Here is a 26,357-nt window from a genome sequence, read left to right on the forward strand (position 1 = left end):
CCATAAAGAAAAACAATTATATAAGCTATCCATAAACAGAAACTCGGGGCGCCTGGGTGGCTCAGTTGGTTAAGTGACTGCCTTCGGCTCAGGTCATGATCCTGGACCAGGACCAGAAGCATCGGGCTGCTTCTCCCTCTGACCCTCCTCCCTCTCATGCTCTCTGTCTTTCATTCTCTCTCTCTCAAATAAATAAATAAAACCTTTAAAAAAAAAAACAAAACAGAAACTCATAGAAACAGAGAGTAGAATGGTGATTTCCAGAGGCTGGGTGGTGGGGGTGGAAATGCGAAGATGTTGGTCAAAGGGTACAAACTTCCAGTTTTGAGATGAATAAGTTCTGAGGATGGAATGTACAGCATGGTGATTATAGTTAATAATATTGTATTATATACTTGAAAGTTACTAAGAGTAAATCTTCAATATTGTTACCACAAAAAAAAAATGATAATCATGAAAGTGATAAAGGTGTTAGCTAATACTACAGTGGTAATCATGTCTCAATATATAAGTGTATCAAATCAATACCTTAAACTTATACACTGTCATATGCCAATTATATCTCAATTAATCTGGGGGGATCTTTGCCTATTTAAGAATATCTTAGTCATTAAAATATGCTCTGTGTTATTTTCTAGAAGCTTTATCAGGTTACCTCTCTCATTTAGGTCTACAGTCTATTTGGAATTAATTTATTTTTTGTATGGTGTTATGCTTTCTATAGTTAACATAATTGTGGCATTTTCATGTCTAATATTGTGTTTAGGACTTTTGCCTTTACATTCATACTGAGATTAGCTTGTTGATTTTTATTTTGTAATGGCCTGATAATTGGCTATTGGTATATTTCTTCCTTAAATATCTGGAGCATTCACTGGGCCTGGATATTTCTTTCCAGAAAGGTCTTAAATTAGAGATTCCATTTCTTTTTTTTTTTTTTAAGATTTTATTTATTTATTTGACAGAGAGAGACACAGTGAGAGAGGGAACACAAGCAGGGGGAGTGGGAGAGGGAGAAGCAGGTTTCCCGCTGAGCAGGGAGCCCCAAGTAGGGCTCGATCCCAGGACCCTGGGATCATGACCTGGGCTGAAGGCAGACGCTTAACTACTGAGCCACCCAGGTGCCCCAGAGATTCCATTTCTTTATTTTTTAAAGATTTTATTTATTTATTTGACAGAGACACAGTGAGAGAGGGAACACAAGCAGGGGGAGTGGGAGAGGGAGAAACAGGTTTCCCGCTGAGCAGGGAGCCCAATGCGGGGCTCCATCCCAGGACCCCAGGATCATGACCTGAGCCGAAGGCAGACACTTAAAGACTAAGCCACCCAGGTGCCCCAGAGATTCCATTTCTTGACTAGAACTATTCATACTTCCTTTTCTTGCATCAGTACTACTTAGGTAAAGATAAATATTTACTTTTTTTCCATTTGGATATCCAATCTATCTTGTGCCATATGTTAAAAAGGCTTTTCTTCCCATCTCTGCCACTCCTGCTGCCCTAGGAGCAAATTTAATATAAATTATCATATATTTGTGGTAAGTTCTGGACTCTTTATTCTATTCTTCACCTTGTATGTATCTTGGCATCAATATCTCACTGTTTTATTCTTTTTGTTTTGTTTTGTTTTGTTTTTTTAGTGTTCAGCAATTTATCAGTTGTGTGTAACACCCAGTGCTCATAACATCATATTCCCTCCTTAATGCCCATCATCAATTACCCCATCCCCCCACCCACCTCCCCTCTAGCACCCCTCAGTTTGTTTCCTATAGTTAAGAGTCTCTCACGGTTTTTCTCCCTCTTTGGTGACTTCCCATTCAGTTGTCCCTCCCTTCCCCTATGATCCTCTGTGCTGTTTCCCATATTCCACATATGAATGAAACTATACGATAATTGTCTTTCTCTGATTGACTTATTTCATTCAGCATGATACCCTCCAGTTCCATCCAGGTTAATGCAAATGGTAAATATTCATCCTTTCTGATGGCTGAATAATATTCCATTGTATATGTACATACCACATCTTCTTTATCCATTCATCTGTCAGTGGGCATCTCAGCTCTTTCCACAGTTTGGCTATAGAGAACACAGGCAGTAACCTCTTCGACCTCAGCCACAGCAACTTCTTGCTAGACATGTCTCTACAGGCAAGGGAAACAAAACCAAAAATGAACTATTGCGACTTCATCAAGATAAAAACTTCTGCACAGCAAAGGAAACAATCAACAAAACTAAAAGTCAACCTACAGAGTGGGAAAAGATATTTGCAAATGACTTATCAGATAAAGGGCTAGTATCCAAGATCTATAAAGAACTTATCAAACTCAACACCCAAAAACAAATAATCCAGTCAAGAAGTGGGCAGAAGACATGAACAGACATATTTCCAAAGAAGACATATAAATGGCCAACACATGAAAAAAATGCTCCACATCACTTGGCGTCAGGGAAATACAAATCAAAACCACAATGAGATATCACCTTACACCAGTCAGAATGGCTAACGTTAACAAGATGGGAAACAACAAATGTTGGTAAGGTGGTGGAGAAAGGGGAACCCTCTTACACTGTTGGTGGGAATGCAAGCTGGTGCAGCCACTCTAGAAAACAGTATGGAGGTTCCTCAGAAAGTTGAAAATAGAGCTACCCTACGACCCAGCAATTGCACTACTGGGTATTTATCCCAAAGATACAAATGTAGTGATCCGAAGGGACACATGCACCCCGCTGTTCATAGCAGCAATGTCCACAATAGCCAAAATATCTCACTATTTTAATTACTGTGGCTTTATAGTAAGTCTTAATACCTCATGTAAGGCCTCCATACTTCTTTTCAGATTATCCTGGCTATTCTTGACCACATTCCCACATAAATAGAAAATCACCTTTTCAGAGTTTCCAGGACAAAAAACCTTTTTTTTAACTTTTTGATTGAAATTACATTGTACTTGCATTATAGCTACAGACAGATTTGGAAAGAAATGATATCTTTACAATATTGAGTCTTCCAATTAATGAATATACAAAATCTCTCCATTTATTTAGTTATTTAACTTATCTCAGTGATGTTTTATAGTTTTGTGTGGAGATTTTTTTTCATCTTTGGTTAGATTTATTCCTGGGTATTTGTTGCTTTTGATGTTATTGTCCATAGCATTGTTGTGTGTTTTTTTTTAATTTTCTTTTCTTTCTTTTTTTTTTTAAGTTTATTTAATTAAGCAATCTCTATCCCCAATGTGGGGCTGGAACTCACAACTCAGAGATCAAGAACCACATGCTCTGCTAACTGTGCCAGCCAGGCACCCCTAAATTTTATTTTCTAATTATTATTATTTTTTTATTTAAATTAAATTAGCCAAGGTATAGTACATCGTTAGTTTTTGATATAATGTTCAATGATTCATTAGTTGAGTATAACACCCCGTGCTCTCATATCACGTGCCCTCTTGAATGCCCATCACCCAGTTACCCCATTTTCTAATTATTAGTTTCTAGTATACAGAAATAAAATTTATTTTATATTAACCCTATTATGTCCAGTTATTTCACTAAATTCATTTATTAATTCCAATAATTTATGTGCACATTCTTTTAAATTTTCTATACCAATAATTATTTTGTTTATGAATAATGACAGTTTGTTTCTTTTTTCCCAGGGTGTATGATTTTTTTGCTTGCCTTGTTTCACTGTCTAGGACCTCTGGTGCAATGTTGAATAGAAGTAGTGGTAGCAAATATCTTTGTCTCTTATCTTAAGGATATAAATTTAAATATTTCATGACTAAGTATTATGTTTCCTGTAGGATTTTTTTGTACATACATATTTTTCAGATTGAGGAATTCCTTTTCCTGTACCTATTATTTTTCAGATTGAAGAATTCCCTATTATGGTAGGAATTTTTACCATAAACAAGTATTGACATTTAGAAAATACTTTTACTGCATCTATTGAGATAAACCTATGGCCTTTTTTTCTCCTTTATTCTGTAAATGTGATGGATTAAATTGACTGGTTTTTGAGCGTCAAAAACATTTTCCATTCCTCCTTCCTGGAATAATCCAACTTGGTTATTTTCTTAGCTTGATTTCCCTCCCTCACCCACACTCCCACCCCCAAACACACAGACACAGACACATACACACACAGAGCTGGCCCAGAGACAAAGATTTGGTTGCAAGTAGTTTATTGAAGAGTTGAAAAAAACTCTGATAAGGGAGTGGAGAAGGGAGACAGGGAAGAAAAGGAAGCCAGAAAGGGTGAATTATCAAGCCAGTGGCCATGGTCGGTGACTGGAGCTGAAGCCTACCAAGAAACTCTGGGAAATGGCATAGGCACATATGTCAGAGTTATCCTACCTGAGAGATGAGGGAATTGGAATATTTATAAGCCAACCCTTACCCATCAATCAATCATTTGTTGAAAACTGCTTCTGGAAAGTGTTAATTCTCTGGTATCTGTGGCCTCCGTGCATGTGGTCCAGAGAAAGCCCTCAGGCAAGAAATGAATATGCTGAAAGGTAACATTGACCCTCCACAGGCCACATCTGCAACACTGGTGACATGCCATCCTTTTAACATATTGTGGGATTCTCTTTGCTAATACTGTGTTTGGGAATTTTGCTGTTATGTTTATGAGTGACGTTGACCTATTGATCCTCTTTTTGTAATCACCTGATAATTTGTCATTGGCAATATCTCTTCCTTAAATATCTGGAGCATTTGCTGGGTCTGGATATTTCTTTCTGAGAAGAATTTTTAAAAAGGATTTCATTTCCTAAATAGAATTATTCATCTTGTTTTCTTGCTTTGGTTTTAATAAGTTATAGGGGGGTTTGGGGGTTTTTGTTAAAGAGTTTATTTATTTATTTGAGACAGAGAGAGCATGAGCAGGGAAAGGGGCAGAGGGAGAAGCAGACTCCCCACTGAGTTGGGAGCTGAACGTGGGGCCTGATCCCAGGACCCCGGGACCATAACCTGAGCTAAAGACAGATGCTTAACTGACTGAGCCCCTCAGGTACCCCAAGAAGTTATAGTTTTTTGGAGTTTTTTTAAAGATTTTATTTATTTATTTGACAGAGAGAGAAAGAGAGCACAAAGCAGGAGGAGCAGCAGAGGGAGAGGGAGAAGCAGGCTCCCCACTGGGCAGAGAGCCCCAAGCAGGGCTCAATCCAAGGACCCTGAGATCAGGACCTGGGACGAAGGCAGACACTTAACCGACTGAGCCACCCACGTGCCCCAATAAGTTATAGTTTTACAGGTGCTTATTTTTTCATGTGTCTGTTAGCCATTTGTACGTCTTCTTTGGAGAAGTGTCTGTTCATGTCTTCTGCCCATTTTTTGACTGGGTTATTAGTTTTTTGAGTGTTAAGTTTGAGAAGTTCTTTATAGATCTTGGATATCAGCCCTTTATTTGTAATGTCATTTGCAAATATATTCTTCCATTCCGTGGGCTGTCTCTTAGTTTTGTTGACTGTTTCCTTTGCTGTGCAGAAGCTTTTTATCTTGATGAAGTCCCAAAAGTTCATTTTTGCTTTTGTTTCACTTGCACTTGGAGATGTATCTTGAAAGAAGTTACTGTGGCCAATGTTGACCTATGTTCTCCTCTAGGATTTTGATGGATTCCTTGTCTCACATTGAGGTCTTTCATCCACTTTGAGTTTATCTTTGTGTATGGTGTAAGGGAATGGTCCAGTTTCATTCTTCTATATGTAGCTGTCCAGTTTTCCCAGCACCACTTATTGAAGAGACTGTCTTTTTTCCATTGGATATTTTTTCCTGATTTGTCAAAGATTAGTTGACCATAGAGTTGAGGGTCCATTTCTGGAGTCTCTGTTCTGTTCCATTAGTCTATTATTATTCAGCCATCAGAAATTATGAATACCCATCATTTGCATCGACGTGGATGGAACTGGAGGGGATTATGTTAAGTGAAGTAAGTCAAGCGGAGAAAGACAATTATCATATGGTTTCACTCATATATGGAACATAAGCAATAGCACAGAGGACCATAGGGGAAGGGAGGGAAATCCAAAGGGGGAGAAATCAGAGAAGGAGATGACCCGTGAGAGACTATGGACCCCAGGAAACAATCTGAGGGTTTCAGAGGGGAGGAGGGTGGGGAAAGGGGAGGGCACATGTTGTGATGAGCACTGGGTGTTATACTTAACTAATGAATCATTGCACACTACATCAAAAACTAATTATGTACTATACAGTGGCTAACTGAACATAATAAAAATTAATTAATTTTTAAAAAGATATACTTTTGAACTTAAAATAAAAGGTGCTTATTTATTCTGAATTTTCAAATATATTGTCATGAAATTTTGTCTGCAGTATCCATATTGATGCAAGAAAATATTTTTATCTTCTTAAACAAAACACTAGACATCTCTGAGACACCTGGGTTGCTCAGTCAGTTAAGCATCTGCCTTTGGCTCAGGCCATGACCCAGGATCCTGGGATCGAGTCCCACATCTGGCTCCTTGCTCAGCAGGGAGCCTGCTTCTCCCTATGCCTGCTGCAGCCCCTGTTTGTGCACTCTCTCTCTCTCTCTGACAAATAAATAAATAAAAATTTAAAAAAAAAGAACACTAGACATCTCTGAAATGGGTAACTTCAGGGCCGGCCCAAGATTAAATATTAGCCTTATATTTGTGTAACTTAAGAAAGCAAAGATCTGCCCCAAAGTGAATATCTGCCTCCACAGTTAAAAGCTACTAGCAATTTTTCAATGCAATTTATTCACAGGAAACACAATTAACTTTCACCTCACCTAGCACTAATTACACAAGTTGTAAACATCTAAGAAGCACCTGGAGACTCAAGAGTGCAACTCTGATACCAAATCAAAGCAAGAGATTTAGATTTTGAATTAACAAACTAGAAATAGTAGATGAAGCCATAAGAAAGAGCTCATATTCCAGAAGAATGTGGAGAGAGAAAAGTGCCAAGTTCGAAGAAGAGGTAAAGTGGAAACTTACAATAAAAATTAATTAGGAAATGAAAAGTAAAGGGAAGAACCTGAGTGGTGATGTTGGACATGTCAAAGAAGGAGAATTTCAAGAGCAAAGAGTTGGTAGGCCAAGCCCAATATGAACAGTGGTCTTAGAGAATAAGGACTAAGGTCATTTGCTTTTGAATGACATCTGAGAAAACAGTAAAGGAGTAAAAGTTAGCAATTAGAAATGTGGATAACGCATCATTTCACTGATTTCTAAGAAATGCCCATACTGAATAGCTATAATGCCCAGTAGTCAAGATTTAAAAATGTTTCCATGAAAAAAAAAAAAAAAGCTAAGTTCTATACCGTGATCACCGGTTGAGATACAAAAAGGATAAAAAGCAGTTGAAAGTGAGCCAGGTCTAACACCCAAAGGTCAAGAATATTATAACCAAAATAACAACACTTTTTTTGTGAAACCTGATATTTAAAGTTCCACAAAGTTTAATATTTTTAAAAAGCACTGCTTTTCTTCTGTCCCTTTGTATCACTTAAAGTGTTTTGCCAATCTCTATAATAAAAGAAAAAAATACAGCAATCCTGAGAGGAGTCATCACACTCTGTCATTTTAGCTGTTTACATGAAACAGAGAAGTAATGTGCATGCTGGGAATCTAAGCAGAGTGAACTCTGTTACCCTCACCCTGTCTTTAAGGACAGCCCAAACTTAAGTGATTTCTGGAAATCTTAAACATGTAAGACCCTTCTAATTCCAGAATCTTAGCTAGCACTTCAAGTCTAAAGATTCTGACAGTGAATGTATTGCCCAACCCTGCTCCAGAAAGAAAAATTTTTAGAAGAAGACCCTTAACTTTCAGGGGGGGATAAAAATTCTACGCCTTGGAAACTTACAATAACTTCAAAGAAAATCTTTTTTTGTTTTGTTTTGGTACAAGGAAGGAGCTTGGCACATGAAAACCAGGGCAAGCCATCTCTCCAACAAAGATATTTCTCATGTCTTTGCAGAGTACCTCAGCAATTCAAAGGAGTAATCAAAGTATCTGAGTGCAGAGAAGCTAAGAATTTATAACAAGTCTTCATTAAACACTTATTAGTTGCAGAAAATACATGAATTTCCACAGGTCCAGTATCCCAGGGTATTTGTTAGCTCTCCTCCACATTCTTTCTCTAGCACAGAGGCTTGCCTTTATCTTCTGCAGTAGAGATGAGTACATCTTCCTAGGACTGATGTTGGAAGGGGGCTGGCAGAGAGAATAGAAGAGGTGAATCCTCAGGACTCCACTCCTGGGCAGGTTTAGTGATTCCAGGCACCCCCCTCCATCACAGGTGCAACAGTACGGATCATTAACCAGTAAGACTGTTTTTAATTTTCTCACTTTAGTCTGCTGAAAACAGTTTCCTAAAACTGAACATATGCATTAAAGTGAAATAATGAATAGATAACTTTTCCCCAGTACTATGCTTTACTCCTTTCTGAGTAACACAAACCCCACAATCCAGGGCCATGGGAGTTACATTGTCAACGTTGTAACACCATAGAGTTAGAGGGTACTTTCAAAATGTTCTGGTCCAAACCCCTTATTTTACTGATGAAGAAATGGGGGCCCAGAGATGGGTAATTACTTGCCAAAGGACACACAGTTACTGGAAGATTAGGATTGAAACTGTAGTTATGTTCTACCACACCAAACTTTTCTTGCAACAATAAACAACAGATTGCATTTTCTCTTTTTTTTCCCTGTCCTCCCTCACTTTCTCTTTCATTCTCTCTCTTTCTCTCCATTTTCTTTCTCTCCCTTTTCTTTCTTTCTTTCTCTTTCTTTTCTTTTCTTTTTTTCTTTCTTTCTTTCTTTCTTTCTTTCTTTCTTTCTTTCTTTCTTTCTTCTTCTTCTTCTCCTTCCTTCCTTCCTTCCTTCCTTCCTTCCATTCCTTTCTTCCTTGTTTCATTCCTTATTTCTTTTTTTTGAATTGAGTAAGTATTGAAACAAAAGATTAAAAGTATTGCATTCTTTAACCCACCATGCTGTCTACCCCTCCAGGCACCATTAAGAAGGCTTCAACAGTTTCTTTGAACTGAAACTTGTTGTACAGGTTCTCAGCTTAGACACAACCTCATTATTTGTTTTTTTGTAATTTGAAAATAACTCTTTATGTATTTTATAATTTTTGAACTTTGCAAAACTCGGCTTATCCCTGTATTATCTGTTTTAGTATTGGTTTCCTACATATGGATGGCCAATACAGCCATCAAAGCCATTTTAAATGTATCCACTGAAACAGTGACTGAAATTTTGTGACACAGGTCAACAAAATTTAGCACAGTTTCATGGATCCAGATTTATCATAGCACATTAGATATAATTTTACCTTGGTCTTTACACTAATGGAATTTTAAAGTTGAAAAACATAAACTTCCACACTAATCTACTTTTATGAGTAGCTGTTACCCTGAAGAGTTAAATGGTATATGCACTAGGGTCATATAGTTAATTAACAATGGAACCAGCAGTAGAACTGAAGTCTACTGGATGGTCTACCAGTTCAATTGTTTATTCCACTATATCACGTTGTCTCCCCAAATGCAGCTTACAGATGAACACAATTATTTGCATCTTTCCCATCTTAATGTTCCTAAAGTAAACTTTGAGTTGTTCTTCAATAATCACTGTTTTTATTGAGAGGATGTTTTGATTCTGTCTTCCTTTCTTGGATTCCACCTTTCTTTCATCTGTGGGCCTTTGCTGCAGTTGCCCTGCTGCAACGATAAACAAACCTCCAGGTTCTTGTCTGATATCATCAAAGAAGAAAAAAAAGCGGTTCCTTCACTTATGAAACAGGTTTCCTTCCTTGTTGGCACAGCCATCATTGCTTATGAAAGTAGCTGCATCAAGAAATCTGCTCTATGACTCCTTAAGAATTGGGGCATAGTGAATTTTCGTGTTTCAACCTTTATAGAAGCTGTGTAACTTCACTCTCAGCATTGCCTTTCACCAACACTGTCTTTCTTGGTCAACTCTGAATCCCACTCTCATGACTCCCAGGACATTGAATCAGTCATCAAATTCCACTGCTTTTATTTCTGAACTCTCTCCTTCATCCCTCCCTTTGAGAGTGGAGTTTCAACAGCAGCTCAACTCTTTGAGACCTAGACTCTTCTACTAATCTCCAAATGTCTCCCTACCTCTATAATCTCCTAGCCTCAGTCCTTCCAAAATGTGTCTATTTTACTTGAATGTCTTACAGCATAAGACCTTTGATTACTATTAATCGCTCCCTTCTTGACACTCTCAATTCCTTTGACTACAAAAGCAACTCTCGCTCCTGGGTCTCTCCCAATCCTCTGACTAATCCTTAGTCTTCTTTGCAGAATCCTCTTCCTCTGCTAATCTCTGAAATATGGTACCCTCCTCTCTTCTCAATATACAAGCTCTGATGACCAAATGCATTTACTCAGCCAGCACCTAACTGATCCCTCACAAAGCTACATCTACAGGCCAGACCTCTCTCTCACAATTCACAGACAAAAATCTAGAGCTACTCTGTCCAGTACAGAAGTCCTGATATTTGAAGCTATTTAAATTCAAATTTAAATTAAGTAAAATTTAATATAATTTACGACTCAATTTTAAGTCAGCATATTGGACAGCACAAATATAAAAAAATTTCATCAATACAGAAAGCCCTATTGGACAGTGCTAGTCTAGAACTTCCCACAAATGAAATCAAGAGAAACACATTTCTAGCTTAAAATATCTAAACTGTCTCTTATATGAATGTTGAAACCTGCTCTCCCATATAAATTTCCTTCCTGTCTCCTCTACAGTAACCCTATTGCCACTGACATAGTTCCCATAAACTTTGCAATAGTCTCCTAGTTGATCTCCCTGCCCATGTTCCTGCATATCCTACCCCCAACCAAAATTCATTTTTGCACGATGCAACCAAGGATCTCTTTCCAAAATGTAAATCTGGTTGTGTTAAGCTCCTAGTAGTAAGTTTCAGTGGTTTCCTAGTATCTGTATAAGATGACCACATAATTTGTCATCTAAACCCAGACAATTTTGATAATAATAGGGAATGCTATTAATAATTATGCTGCTACAATAGGACTAAAATAGACTCTCTGAGGCAAACCAATATGTATGATCACCCTTTATAGAATCTAAATTTCTTAGCTTAGTTTGTGAGCTCTTATAAAATCTGACCCTGTCTACCTCTTCAGCTCTGTAGATCTACTTGTCATTCATCAAATGTAATGTCCTGTTACACTTCTGTGAATTTTGTTGTTCTGGTCCCTCTATCTAGATCTCCTGCACTCTCCTTGTCATGCCTGCTAAATATAGAATTTTAAAAGATGTATATAAGCACTATATACTCTATTATTTTTAAATATACGTATTTCCTGCTTATGAAATAATACACAATTCTCAGAGTACTTTGAAAAATATAGAAAAGTTTAAAAACAAACCAAAGTGTCCACATTCTTACCACTGAGAGACAACCAGTTAATATTCCATTGTGTATTTTTCTCTATCCATGTATACACACACTGTTTTCTTACCAAAATTTAATTTTTACTATTTTATAATAGGCTATTTTGTGTAATATATTATTTATTTTTTCATGTCACAAGTATTCTTTTATAATATGAGTTTTAGTGATGGGATATTAATTCACTGTATGAAGATAACACAAGTTTAGCTAATCTTGTGTTGGATATTGTTTGAAATTTATAAAATTTTTTAAAAATTCATTTTCTCACAACAAAAGCAATTCCTATTCACCAAAGACTTCTGCAAGGAAAATGCACAAAGAAGAGAAGAGACTTACTTACCACATTCTGAAAAATTACTTGTATGGTGCTTGAAAGATAAGTCTATAAGAAAACATATTTCTGAAATTGCTATTAAGTCAATGGAAAAATATTGCAATTCTAGAAATATGGACACGCAAATTTTCAAGAATACAAATATTATATAAAGGTAGTTTTTTTCACAGCTATTAATATTTTTTTCTCTTAATATCTAATACTGCTACTAAGCTTAATACTTATGAACATATACATGTTAAACGTGTTTTTAAGAAATACTTCTTAAGATATGTAGCAGCATTCCAGGAATTCCACCCATGAACATTAAGTTGGAATGTGGCCTTTCTGAAAATTTCCACTTCATTTTAATCACAGATGAAATAGAGATTCATTTTTAAAAAGTTATGCGAAATTTCTGACCTGGGAATTTTTGAAAATATCAATTATTTCTCTGAAAGATGTTAGACTTAACCAAGAGTAATTGGACCTGAATTTGTGATTCTAGGAAACAAAAATATGATTAATATATCACAGATATAGTAACCATTTGCAACTTCAGCAAGTCAAAGGTGGACTTGTGAATATATGAATACCAGAACATGTGCCAAGAACACTGCAAGAACACTGGTTATGGGACATCTGGGTGGCTCAGTCGGTTAGGTGTCTGCCTTAGGCTCAGGTCATGATCCAGGGTCCTGAGATCGAGCCCCACATAGGGCTCTCTGCTCAGTGGGGAGCCTGCTTCTCCCTTTTCCTCTGCCTTCTTCTCCCCTTGCTTGTGCTCTATCTCGCTCTCTCTCTCTCTCAAATAAAATCTTAAAAAAAAAAACACTGGTGATTTAAGGGGATAGAGCCTCTGTATATTTAATAGCAAATCAAGGATGGCATGTGCTAACACAGGCATGAAAAGAGGTACTAATCCTCATGTTCAGGAGGTGAATGCAAATCAGTTCAGATAAACTACCCTGCCTTAGTGTTCAGTTTAACTGAGGTCACTTCAGATTGCCAGTATATTGACCGGAGAAGATCCAAACTAAAATTTGCTAGAGTATGTGCCGGGAGTCTCACTGGTTCTCACACAACAGCAGAGGTAGGAGCAGGTGATGAGTGATAACAGAGCTGATACCAGTTGGCTGGGCTACTGAGATTAAACACACAGCTGTCTTGGCACCAATGAACAGGCATCTCCTGCAACTTGCACTTTTCACCCTGAAATGTGTAATTACTCCCTTGACTAGGGCACAATGCTAACCTTTCCTTCTACTTCATTTATAAACATTTTTCTATGCACAATTATTCACACAAATGCATTTTTTTTTTTTTGCTCCTTAAGCTGTAAATGTTGTAGATAAAACAAGCATTTGTATAGATCAAACCATTTTTCTTTGGCCTCCAATATAAATTTTGTAGATGAGGTCCATGGACCCCTAAGCTAAGTTGGTGACCACTGCAGGCAAGTAAAAGGTGTCATGCAATAACAACACTCTGTGGTTGCATAGAGCTTTACAGGTTTTAAGTCACTTTCACATATATTACTTTATTTCACTCTCACATAACCTAGGAAGTAGGACAAGAGTTATTATCATTTGTGTACCATTGAGTAAGCTAATCTAGGTTTAGAGATGTTTCATGTGTTGCTTGAAGGCCCATGACTAGTAACTGTGCAGGTTTTCTAACTCAGAGTTCAGCATTCTTTCCTCTACAATATAAACTAAATTGGATTACTGCCATAGTTTTTTCAAAATTTCTCTCTCTATATATATATGTTTCTAGACAAATTTCTCCATATAAGTTTCTTATATGTTTTATGTATAGACACCTAGATAAATTTCTGTATATGTTACTTACATATAGATATTTCTAGAAAGGAGAAACCCTGTCTGCCTAAATTCTCTAATTCCACCCCTATTCCAACATGAGGAGGAAACAGGAATATAATATTTCCTTTGAAGTCAGGGAGGATTGGGAGGAGGACCCTCTGTTCTGGCTACATGGAAAGAAATGCAGGAGGAACTAACTCTCCATCCTGGAAATACACACAGCATGAGTCATCTATTTTAAAGTAATGACAATAGTCTCTATGCTCTGAAGTTACTTCATATACTTGGAGAAAGTTGGCAGAATAACCTCCAACCTATGAGTCAGGAACTTGGGCTATTGAAAGTTTTATTTAAATGACCTTTCCCTTTAGCAAAGTCTGAATGTGAGGCTTCCTTCCATTCCTGCAGGCCTCAGGCAATAAGGAAAACAGGGTATTAAAGAAAAAAAATGTCAATAAGAGTTAGGTAAATAATGGAGACTTTGATAATACCACAATAGATGACGTCCAAAAGACAGTTAAAACGTGAAAATATCAAGAGAAGGGAAGGTCAGATTTCTCTTGGGTGATTTGAATTTCTAAATCTCTTAGGAATAATTTTTATTATCTGCAAAATCTTAAGAACTATTTAATTGTATTTGTCAATGCAACATCTACTGGAGCTTATGTCTTGTTTTATTTGGCACTTCAGTAAGGCACTTTTGCACAATTATGTCAACACATTGAGTTAGCCTTTGTCAAGAAAGGCAAGCATTTGAATCTTTGTCAGTCAAGCATTTCATTTTTAAAAAATGATCTAAGAGTCAAGAACAATAGACAACTATTCTTGACTTCATTAGTGCCTTTATTTTGATCTTTTCCTATTGACACTCTTTCTCAGGCACATTTAGGAGAGTCTAGTTACACTAAGCCCCGTTTAAAGGAAACTGAAAATTCCACAATGAAGTTCTCCACTTGACTGGAAGATTTTCACTTTCAGGAAGAGTGAAAATTGAATATGATTATCTTTCACTTTGAGATTCATTTATCATAGGAACAGGTGCATCAAAACTGGACTGGGGTTAGTAATGAATGGGGAGAAAGTGCAGCAACTATTAGATTCAAGATAAAACCAAATTTAGCAGGAGTAAGGCAGAGAGGTTGACAGAGAGATGAGATCAAGAATAGATTAAGTACCACAAATCTCATTAGTCCGTACCTAAGACCATGAACAGTAGATCCTCTTACATTTTGAAATGAAAGAAAACGCATTGGGGAGGGACCATAAGTTTTAATTAATTAGATACATATACGTTACTCTTAATTAGTTCACATTTCCCAAAGTAAATGAACACTCAGAGATGATGTTTAATTCTCTGCTAATTAATATTAATGTTAGAAATGTTAAGCAAAAAAAGTCAATTTCCAGAAATAGTGCGCCTATGACTTTCATGCTATCTGTATTTTTTAAGTGGCTCTTTTGCAAAAGTGGAAATATTCTTAATTATTTTTAATTCTAGATGTAGTCAGAGACTCTGTCTCTTGAGAAGTGAAGTAAGGGAAACTACCGATGGTGAGTCTTCAGAAGAATTCAGTGTATACGTTTACATAGGGAGGGATGACTTTATCACTATCTTTCAAAAGGCTTGAGCACTACTAGGTATTTACCCAAAGGATACAAAAATACTGATTCGAAGGGACACATGTACCCTGATATTTATAACAGCACTATCAACAATAGCCAAATTATGGAAAAAGCCCAAATGTCCATCAACTGATGAATGGATAAAGACGTTGTGAGATATTCATATATACATATGAATATTAGTCATAAGAAAGAATGAAATATTGCCATTTGCAACAACATGGATGGACCTAGAGTGTATTATGCTAAGTGAAATAAATCAGAGAAAGAAAAATGCCATATGATTTCACTCATATGTGGAATTTAAGAAACAGAACAGATTAACATAGGGGGAGAAAAAGAGAGAGGCAAACCATAAAACAAACTCAACTATAGAGAACACACTGAAGGTTGCTGGAGAGGAGGTGGGCAGAGGGATGGGTTAAATGGGTGATGGGTATTAAGGAGAGCACTTGTGATAAGCACTGGGTGTTTTATGTAAGTGATGAATCACTAAATTCTACTCTTGAAACTTATATTATACTACATGTTAACTAAATGGAATTTAAATAAAAACTTTGAAAAAAATACGGAAATACATAAATAAAATAAAAAAACAAAAAAGAAATATCTTTGCTATCTTTAGAGACAAAATGTAAAAATCGAAAGGCTGCATTATATTCTTACTTTTTATAATTATTATTTTTCTTTTTCTTAAAGCATTCGGAGACTTAACACCTATCAATAACAACCATTTATGTTTTCCTCCTTGCTGGAATAGTTAAGTAACAGACTCTTCCACAAGATAGTGAAGGTCCTCATGGGTAGGAGTCATTTGTTGGTTGTGCTTATCAATGTAAACTCAGTTCTTATCACAGCACTTGGAACATAATAAAAGTTCAATAAATATTTGTAGAATAAATGAGTGAATTATACTGTATATTCAAACTGGCTTCTTGAAAATCAAACATCTCTACACATCTTCAGAATGTATATGATGAAGAAGGAGCGTAGGCTGTAGAGGTAGACAAGGCTGAGTTCTAATCTAGGCTAATTACCAAATGAACTGAACCTCAGTTTCCCCTTATATAAAATGAGATGCTCACTTTGCCTGGCTGTTGTATAGATGACAGATATTGTGCACGCGAGCACACACACACGCACACAGAGTCCAGCAGAATATCTGATATTTATTATATGTTCAATAAATTGAAATTATTTTTACCATTTAATACCTAGATCATCTATTAAAGTAAGTTTAAAATGAAAACCTTAGCCAAAGCCTAGTACAACCTCTCATAAATGAGAAAAATTAGTCTAGAAAGAACAAGTGGCTTGCTGAAGAGTCAAAAATTAGCGTTCAGAGAAATGGGGGTCTGTACCAATTCCTGCTGAAGGATTTGAAGGCATATTTCACTGGATCAGTCCTCTATTTTTAATTGCACATGTATTTTGGCACAATTCAGCGTATCTTTTTCTAGGCCTCACAAAGCTAAATATAGGTGGATAAGTTACTATCTCTTAATATTAATCTTCTTATATTTTTATGGCTTCTCTGTCTTTGAAGCAAGGTAAATAAACTGAGAAACTTGTGCCTGATGAATCAGTTCTCCAAATGACTGCAGCCATTTAAATTTTGGCAATTTAAATTTTCATGAATATTGGTTGAACTAGATTATTTCAATTTTTTTTTCAGTGAATCACTTCAACTTTTTAAAGTTTTAATTAAGAGTAAAATAGGGGTGCCAGGGTGGCTCAGTTAGTTAAGCATCCGACTCTTGATTTAAGCTCAGGTCATGATCACAAGGTTGTGAGATCCAGCCCAAGCAGGTTCCGCACTCAATGGGGAGTCTGCTTGAGATTCTCTCCCACTCCGTCTGCCCCTCCCCTCTGCATGCGTGGCTCTCTCTTTCTCTCAAATAAATAAATAAATCTTAAAAAAAAAAAAAAAAAAAACAGTGAAATAATGTTTGGTAAAATACTTCCTCATCTTAACAAAATACCAGAAAAACTTAGTCTGTGCCTAAGGCAAGGTGTGATACTGTTAGGTGGCATCTTGTCACTTTACAAAGACCTCAAATCACACTACTCCTTTTAGCAAATTGAAATTATCCTAATGGCTTGAAAACATCTGGAGAAGCTTTAGGCTCATCCACTTCTTAGCTTCCAACACTGTGCTCTCCTCCTGTCTCTGCTTCCTCCTTCAGAACTACCTTCTCCACCACCAGTGCACGCCTTATCCCTGCCTCTTTCATCACTGTGTACTGATCTGCCAGGTGTGGTTAGGGGTCTGAACCATCAGCATATTCATCTGCAGTCCACTGCAAAGTCCAGCAGTGAAACACTTAGAGCGGTGGAAACACAAGGATTCAGAACAGACTCTGTTCATGTCCTGTCACAGCCATACTTAGCTTCTTTGATTGAGGTTGCCTCGCCATACTTAGCTTCTTTGATTGAGGTTGCCTCATCTGTATATTGAGGGTGGTGAAAACAGGGACTATTGCAGTTACCCAAGGTTATTCAGAAACTCCAAGTCTGTAACAACACTCTGAAAACTGTAAGTTTTCCCCAAGTATTGGTTGTTTTTATTTTTTTTAAGATTTTATATATTTATTTGTCAGAGAGAGAGAGAGAGCAAGCGTGCGAGAGCACAAGCAGGGGGAGCAGCAGGCCAAGGGAGAAGCAGTCTTCCCACTGAGCAAGGAGCCCAATATGGGACTCGATCCCAGGACTCTGGGATCGTGACCTGAGCCAAAGGCAGATGCCCAACTGATTGAGCCACCCAGCTGTCCCTATTGGTTGCTTTTAGGATTATCACCAAAGGATCTTTCTCCCCCCAGGCTTACTTGCTAAGATAAAATGGGAGTTGATAACCACTAAACTGATTAGCTACATTAGTGAGCTCAAGTAATAGAAGTGTCTTAGTCAGCTTGGGGCTGCTATACCAAAATATCACATACTGGGTGGCTTGAACAGCAAACATTTATTTCTCACAGTTCTAGAGGCTACGAAATCCAAGATCAAGGTGCAAGCAGATTTGGTGTCTGGTGAGGGCCCTCTTCCTGGTTTGCAGTTGGCCACTTTCTTGCTGCATCTTCACACGGTAAAGAGAGCTCTGGTCTCTTCCTCTTCTAATACAGTCTCTAATCCTACTATGTGGGCCCTACCCAAGTGACCTCACCTAAATTTAATTGCTTCCCAAGAGCCCCACCTCCTAATACCATCACATTGGGAGTTAGGGTTTCAATAAGTGAATTTGGGGGGCACACATCCAATACTAACCATAATGGGTCAGAATATTTTGAAAAATCTGGGACACCACAATGTATGAACAATGCAGTGAGCTGGAAGTTAGGTATAGAATTTTAATTCAGGTTCTATATATCGCTCTATAAACTAGGAAAGTCACTTAGCAAATTAGCAACTAATTATGTGTCACATACCATGTTAGGTATGTAATTCACATACATTATTTCTAATCTTAAAATATTATAGCAAGGTAATTAAAATTATCCTTGCTTTGCAGATGAAGACATGGAAGACTCTGAGTGGCTCAGTAGCATGCCTAAGATTACAAACATACTCAACAGTAGCCCCAAGATTCAGACCTAGTTCTCTTACTAAAATCCCTGCCTCACTCTATCATGCCATTGCTTTCTTCCTTGGTTGTCTTATCTGTGAGCTGAATGGTCACTCTAAAAGTTTTCTTAGGCCCCATTCAACTCTAAAAGGTGATAATTGACTGTAGTGGATGAGTATTTGGACTTCTTAGATGAGCTATTAAAGTAGCTCTAAATAAAGCAACCTGTATGCCTACGAATAGATTGTAAGTGTACCAAGACGTTAAGACTCTTATCTTTCAGACTTATGGGGAGGAGACAGAGGAAGCTGGAACCCCTGGCCCCATCACTGGGAGCACCCTCTTCCATTTACTCCAGTGTGCCATGTGACTAAGACAATTTTTGCTGTGTCATGACCAAAAGTGTTGGGGAAGCTCTGCAATAATGAACCACGTGTCTACATATAACAGGGAAAGTGTTTTGTAGCTTGAAACCAAAAATCTACATAATTCAACTCATGTTGTGAGTCTGGAAATGACTTAGTTTCCCCAGAAAAAAAGCCATAGCATGATTTATACGTTCTCCAAATTGTATAGTTGGAGGAGCAAATAAATTTTGCAAAGGGAGATCTGACTGAGCCAAGAAAACTAAACGCTGATCTTTTGAGCATTCCTAGGTAACTGTATTTACGTAATAGGTTTATTTAAACAAATGGTCTTGCTATGTTTTTAAGCCTTTATTAGTTAAACTAGAACATATCTGCCAAGTTCACCTTCAACTGCTGACCAACATAGTTTTGAATTTTGAGATGCAATATAGAATTCTACTTAATTCTAATTTTTTCTTTCCATTGATTCAGTAACTTCTAAAGTACATTGCATTGTAGAAATATGCAAAGTAGTCACCTAGGATGACCTAGTTGATGTTTAATAGTTTATCAAGCATGTACATCTTTGAAATATTAAGATTAGAGTTCCTGGACAAACCATAAGGCTGGTACTTCCTCTTGGTTTACAGGTCAGCTTCTACATTTTATAGCTAGAAACTGACCTTGACCCTCTTCATGAAACAGAACTGTGGAAGTGCAGGCTGCTGTGCTTCCTACAATGCCCTTTTTTCCAGGCAGTCTTCAAGGGTTAAGAAAGACACTAAGGGACAAGAGAGAAAGATTCAAAAATACAGCATCCTGCGGGCAAAACCGCATCCACGCAATTAATTAAAGCTGCAACCTCTTAAAGGGACATGTGCCCCCAAAACCAGCTATTCCAAAAAAACCCAGATATTGCAAAGTGACTGAAAAATGCACCACATTCCTTCAGTCTAAAACAAGTAAATATGCTCACATTGCATGCAGAAGAAACCAAACTCTCCATTACTTCTCTCTTTAGCCCGTTGCTAGCCTATACCTTTGTTTGGGACGTTATTGCTTCACATAAAAATTTTCAGACTTGTCTTCTTCACGTTGAAAGTTAAGAGGAAGGTGGACTTTTTGCTAATAGACAATAGTAAAATTATTGGTTTCATTTATGAGTCATAGATCACATTCTCTCTTAAATGCAATTCATCGTTTAGGGTGTCCTAATATTATTTAACAGTTTAAAGCTGGATGCTGCTATCTCTGTTAAATTTAGAAAAGAAAACCAGTAATTCATGGAGATATATATATATATATCTATGGCAAAGTTTTCCTTTTATTGTCCAAACTCAAATCATCGTCTCATTTTACATGTTGTCTTAAAAATGAGAAAGTTGATTGGGGACCAAAGTTCACTATCCTTTAGAGCTTGTCCAAATTACAAAATGGAAATAAATTAATTTTATGTAAATATAAAAATATCTCTAATTTAGTTTATTTTTAAGTATAAATATTTATTTTTAAAATATAAAATACGATAGCCTTTTGAATAGGGCTTCCCTCCAGATTTAAAAAAAACCTTAACTGAGATTTTTCTAGGCTAGAACATGAAAGTTACACCCACCAACAGCTCTATAAAATAGAATGTCTGGTAGGGCCTCTTACAAAGATAATAGCAAGTCAAACAGCTGACAGAAAAGGCTCAGTAAAAAATAATCACTATGTCACTGGGGTGTTTGCTCGCTTTTGTTTTCTCTTCTCAAAGAGAAAGAGAAATGTACTGGGGCTGTGGTAAACTCTGAGGTTTCTTTGAAGTGTTCCCCAAATGTGTCATGCTGTATCATGCCTAAATGCTTTTCAAGTTGGTTCTCTCTGTCTTGAGCACCCAGCACCTTCTTCTTATCCTGGCAAATTTAGAGCCGTCATTTAAGGTCCAGTTCCAAAGTGACCACCTCAAGGAAGTTTCCTTAGGTACTGGTTAAACTGATCCGTGGCATGGGCACAGTTCTATTCTAGCACTTCTTGTACTGTTGCTAGACTTCTCCCTGTGAGCAGAAACCAAGTGAAACTTTGTTTTTGCTGTGAGTTTTTGGTAGGATTAAACATAACAAATGAAACCACCTAGCACAAGATTCTATGTTTTGTCTACGCTAAATAAATGCTTTCTGAAGTTATTGCTGTTGTTATGATTAGGGGGCAGGGCCTGCAGAGGGCACAGCTAAACTCTAGCCAACACGGTCACTCGGGGCTTATGTATGTGGCAGCACACGTAGGTCAATCCCACATCCCTTGGTCACCTGGCTCCTTCTCTTCCTCTCCTGTGTTCTGCTTGTCACAGGGGATCCTTAGAGGTAAAATGATAGATTAATGAAGGGAAATTAATCCTGCATTTGGTTATGCAGACAGAGAATCGGGGACTTTCGTTCAATTCTCACTGACTCCTGGGAGAATCCTGTGTTTATCTGGGATCGAAAAATAATGGTTTTCTTTTTGTTTTAATATGTGATAAATGCTACTAATGTAATGATACATACTAATGTGTGACAAATCATAAATCAAATGATCATATTACCAGGTTGATATATTTAAGGAACTTAGACAATATTAATCTTTACCAGTATTTGTTCTTAAATAAGGAGGGCAATTTTTCTTTTTCTTTTTCTTTTTTTTTTTTAGTTTCAGGGGTAGAATTCAGCGATTCATCAGTTGCATACAGCACCCAGTGTTCATTACATCAAGTGCCCTCCTTAATGCCCATCACCCAGTTACACCATCCCCCCCACCCATCTCCCCTCCAGCAACCCTATTTGTTCCCTATAGCTTAGCGTCTCTTATGGTTTGCCTCCCTCTCAATTTTCATCTTATTTTATTTTTCCTTCCCTTCCCCAATGTTCATTTGTTTTGTTTCTTAAATTCCACATATGAGTGAAATCATATGGTATTTGTCTTTCTCTGTGTGGCTCATTTTGCTTAGCATAATACCTTCTAGTTCCATCCAAGTCATTGCAAATGGCAAGATTTCATTCTTTTTTGATGGCTGAGGAGTATTCCATTGTGTATATATATACCATATCTTCTTTACCCATTCATCAGTCAATGGACATCTGGGCTCTTTCCATAGTTTGGCTATTGTGAACATTGCTGCTGTAAACATTGGGGTGCATGTACCCCTTCGAATCACTATGTTTGTATCCTGTGGATAAATACCTAGTAGTGCATTTGCTGGGTCGTGGGGTATTTCTATTTTTAACTCTTTGTAGAACCTCCATACTGTTTTCCAGAGCGGCTGCACCAGCTTGCATTCCCATCAATGGTGTAAGAAGGTTCCCCTTTAGGAGAATGTTTTTTATATCAAATATTTTTACAAAAAGCAAACCAAAAAAGAAAAAAAAAAGTAAATATATGAGGTGATGGGATGTGTTAATTAACTCAATTGTGGAAATCATTTCACAGTGTATGTGTATATCAAACTTCGTGTTGGACACTTTAAATATCTTGCAATTTTATTTGTCAGTTATACCTCAACAGAGTGGGGGAGAGGGAAACCAACGAAGTAAAAAGTGACCAATTAAGACAGGCTATTTGTTTGTTCTTAATAATATTTAATACCATAGATATTTGGAAATACCTAGAAATTCAGGAATACCTACATTTGGGTCAGTATATTGACCCAGCTAAAACCTACTCACATATTTTCACTCATATACAGTATATAGTTGTAAAGTGATGAAATGAATTTTGCATGTCATATGCAAAATTTAATCTTTATTCTACAGCCATATTAGTTATATGCTTTTCTCTCAGAGTTGCATGCATTAAACCAATCATAAATGCCAGCCACATGTAAAATAGTGTGTTTGAGGATCTCAAGGTATATCCCTGACTTCTAGAAACTTATGGTTTAGCCACATGTATTCCTTATCTTTGTATTTTTCCTGTCCCCTCGCTCTCTTTTTTGACAGTACATATGAAATTTAACTAGCAATTTTAGAGGCCTATAAAATCATAAGCAGATTGACTCGCAATCTTTCAAGATTTTAAGTGGAATTTTAATGTCAGTGTACAGGCAAATGTGGGAGTAAGAAAGTAATTTTTATAAGTTAATATCATCTCCCTGGTTAACTAACGTGTATGGGGCAACTCCACACTGACAAAGGGTAATGTGATGCGAGCATTACCACAGTATTTGAGGCCAAGTATTTACAGTGGAACTTAATGTGGCACCGACACATACTCTCTCCTTGTGTTAGTCACTGTGTGGGGAGCATTCACTTTCCGTGTATTTGCTTGGTGGCAGCCAGGATGTTCTGCAGACCCTTGCAACACTCTTTTCAGAAAGTGAATCATTTTGCCTGGTCAAGTGTAAACCAGTGTCACCCAACAGTAGGATGTCTACTAGGGTACAATATCGTAGATTTTCTCTGAGAATAAGGACCTATATACGAAAGTATTAAACATGGTATATTAGTCTGCCAGAGCTGCTATAACAAAATACCACAAACTGAGTGGCTTAAACAACAGAAATCTATTGTCTCACAGTTCTGGAGGCTGGAAGTCCAAGAGCAAATCGTCAGCAGGGTTTGTTTCTCCGGAGGTCTGTTTCCTTGGCTTGAAGATGGCCACCTTCATGCTGTGTCCTCACATGGCCTTTCCTCTGTGCACACACTCCTGGTGTCTTTCTCTCTTCTTGTAAGGACATCAGTCCTATTGAACTAGGACCCCACCCTTATGACCTCACTTAACTTGAATTTTCTCTTTAAAAGTTCTGTCTCCAAGTACAGTCGCATGGCAGGGGGTGGTTAGGGCTTCAACAGATGGATTTGGGGGGTGGGCAGGGGAACAGGACACAGTTCAGTCCATAACATATGAAAAAAACAAAACTTCAAAATCATAAATAAAATAATACCATTGAAAGAAACTTCCCTCAATGTTTCTGAGGATTCTTTCAAGTTCTCTGAGAAAGTAAAGTAGGGAAAATATAAAACACAGCTGTCATAAATTTTAGTTCACATCTCACATTTAAGAAATGGCACATTTGTTATTTTTCTAAATAATGTTTAATCTAATCAACAGGCTATAGGAAAATTGACTTTGGTTACTATTCAGGGACTATCACCCCCTTTTGTCCAGGTTCAATGTAGATCTGAAAGTCTTATGTGGCTGAGAAACCCACTGTTTTCCAGCTCACACTGGTCATTGTCCCTGCTTATTGTCCAAACCACACAGTCACTCCAGGGCTGAGGTGCAGGGTGGGGCTTTGCTGAGACTGGGAGCCTGACACCTGGGGTCCTGCCTCCGGAGAGTAATGAAAGGAAGGGAACAGTGCAGAGATTTCTACTGTTCTTTGAGCCTCCAAACTATCCATTTGCCCCCCTTCTCAGATTTAAGAAGACCTCTACACCTTCTTCCAGACTAGCACTTCTAGTTCCTTCATCATTTACCGTTCTACAGATACTGTCCCCTCAGTGGGGTTTAGAAATGCATTCTTCTTTTTACATCAGTCATTTTTTTCTTACTATTACAAAAAAAATAAAAATAACAAAAGGCCTGAACGGAGCTGTCTTGTAGGCTGGCTTATTCAGTAAAGATGACAGCTAAAGTCTACACAATCCAGGAAAATGAAAAGTTCCACATGTGTCTCATCATAGCAACCAAGAGGAGAGCATGAATCCTTTCTAAGAGACAATGAGAGACATCAGAAACTAAAAAGATAAAGCAGTTGAATGAATTTCATTATAGGCTCTTTAAATGTCTTTTAAATTGTCTGTGTTTTACTTTCTTCACTTGCCCTGCATTCTAACTTCGTTGAGAGTGTCCAAATGAGCCTTCAGTCTCTTTCATGGCAGGAGGAAAACTGACATCAAGAGAGAGTTGAAGAGGGAAGAGGAGTGGCTTTTGCCACCAACACATTCTTCCCCATTATATATGACCCTGTTGTTCCAACTAGATCCAAAGTGCTGCAAAACCCCTCACATGGGGATGCCTCAGTATAAACCAGTGACCCTTCCAAAGTTAAACAAATTCTACATATGCATTGTTAAGTAATTGTATTGGCAGAATAAAAACATATGAATTAGGTAAACAGGGTTGAAAACATTTTCCAGCTAAAACACCAGGTCAGCATTCGTACTAGTTGGATATTTTACTTCTTCCTGCTAGCTAGCTCCCCATATTTGAATTAGATGAACAAGATTAATTTTTATCTTTTTACTATTATTCAAGATTTCTATACTCAGGATTTTTTAAATAGACATATTTCACATAAGTATTTTTTTGCATAAGTTAAATAAAATATAAATCAAATGTCATAATTTTAAAAATTTGTCATGTTAAAAGTGTGATCACTAATTTTTCCATATTGAGCTTCTTTTGTCAAGACTTAGTCAAATTTTAAAAAGAATAAAGGATGAAATAATATGATTTCTGGGATGTGCTTCAAAAAATCCTGAGTTTGGGGCGCCTGGGTGGTTCAGATGGTTAAGCGTCTGCCTTCAGCTCAGGTCATGATCCCAGGGTCCTGGGATCGAGCCCCACGTCGGGCTCCTGGCTCAGCGAGGAGTCTGCTTCTCCCTCTGCCTCTGCCTCTCTCCCTGCTCATGCTTTCTCTCTCTCTTTCTGTATCTCTGTGTCTCAAATGAATAAATAAAATCTTTAAAAAAAAAAATCCTGAGTTGAAGGAGAAATGAAACAAGATTGGTCATGATTAGGAGCTTCGTGATGATTACATGGGGATCTGTCCTAGTATTTTCTCTACTTTTGTATATATTTTATTTTTTTAAAAGATTTATTTATTTATTTTAGAGAGAGAGAGTGGGGGAGGGAGAGGTGGCGGGGGGGGGGCAGAATTTCAAGCAGACTCCCCACTGAGTGCAGAGCTCCACATGAGGCTCAATCTCACAACCCTGGGATCATGACCTGAGCCAAAGCCAAGCATTGGAGGCTCAACCAACTGAGCCACCCAGGTGCCCCTTGTATATATTTTAAATGTTCTATGACACAAAGTTGAAAATAGCAAGTAAAACTTAAAAATTGAATGTCGTACTCCTTACAAAAAATAAAGACTAACAGTAAATATGATAGAAAGGTAAATATAACTTTACCAGAGAACACTAGACAGACAAGTGTCAGGGTGATTCACGAAATGTCAGCTTTTTCTCCAGTTAAAGTGTTTGGAGTCCCCAGGGAACTGAACTCTTTTATCTTCTGTCACCATTGTGAAGGCTGATGGGCGTGTCATTCACCTCTGAG

General features: G+C 37.4%; 1 long non-coding RNA gene across 1 annotated transcript in view; it reads right to left on the reverse strand.

The window, feature by feature from the left end:
* Positions 1-284: 284 nt before the first annotated feature.
* Positions 285-26,357, reverse strand: part of LOC145720099 (uncharacterized) — a 68,268-nt gene continuing 42,195 nt past the window's right edge. The window contains exons 2-3 of the long non-coding RNA XR_014142826.1: positions 2,018-2,140; positions 285-1,499 (exon numbers count right to left, since the gene is read on the reverse strand). This is a non-coding gene — a long non-coding RNA (uncharacterized LOC145720099). The remainder of the gene's footprint in view (positions 1,500-2,017; positions 2,141-26,357) is intronic.

The sequence above is a fragment of the Leptonychotes weddellii genome, chromosome 2, assembly GCF_054177405.1.
Source record: "Leptonychotes weddellii isolate Sample4059 chromosome 2, ASM5417740v2, whole genome shotgun sequence".
Lineage (NCBI taxonomy): Eukaryota > Metazoa > Chordata > Mammalia > Carnivora > Phocidae > Leptonychotes > Leptonychotes weddellii.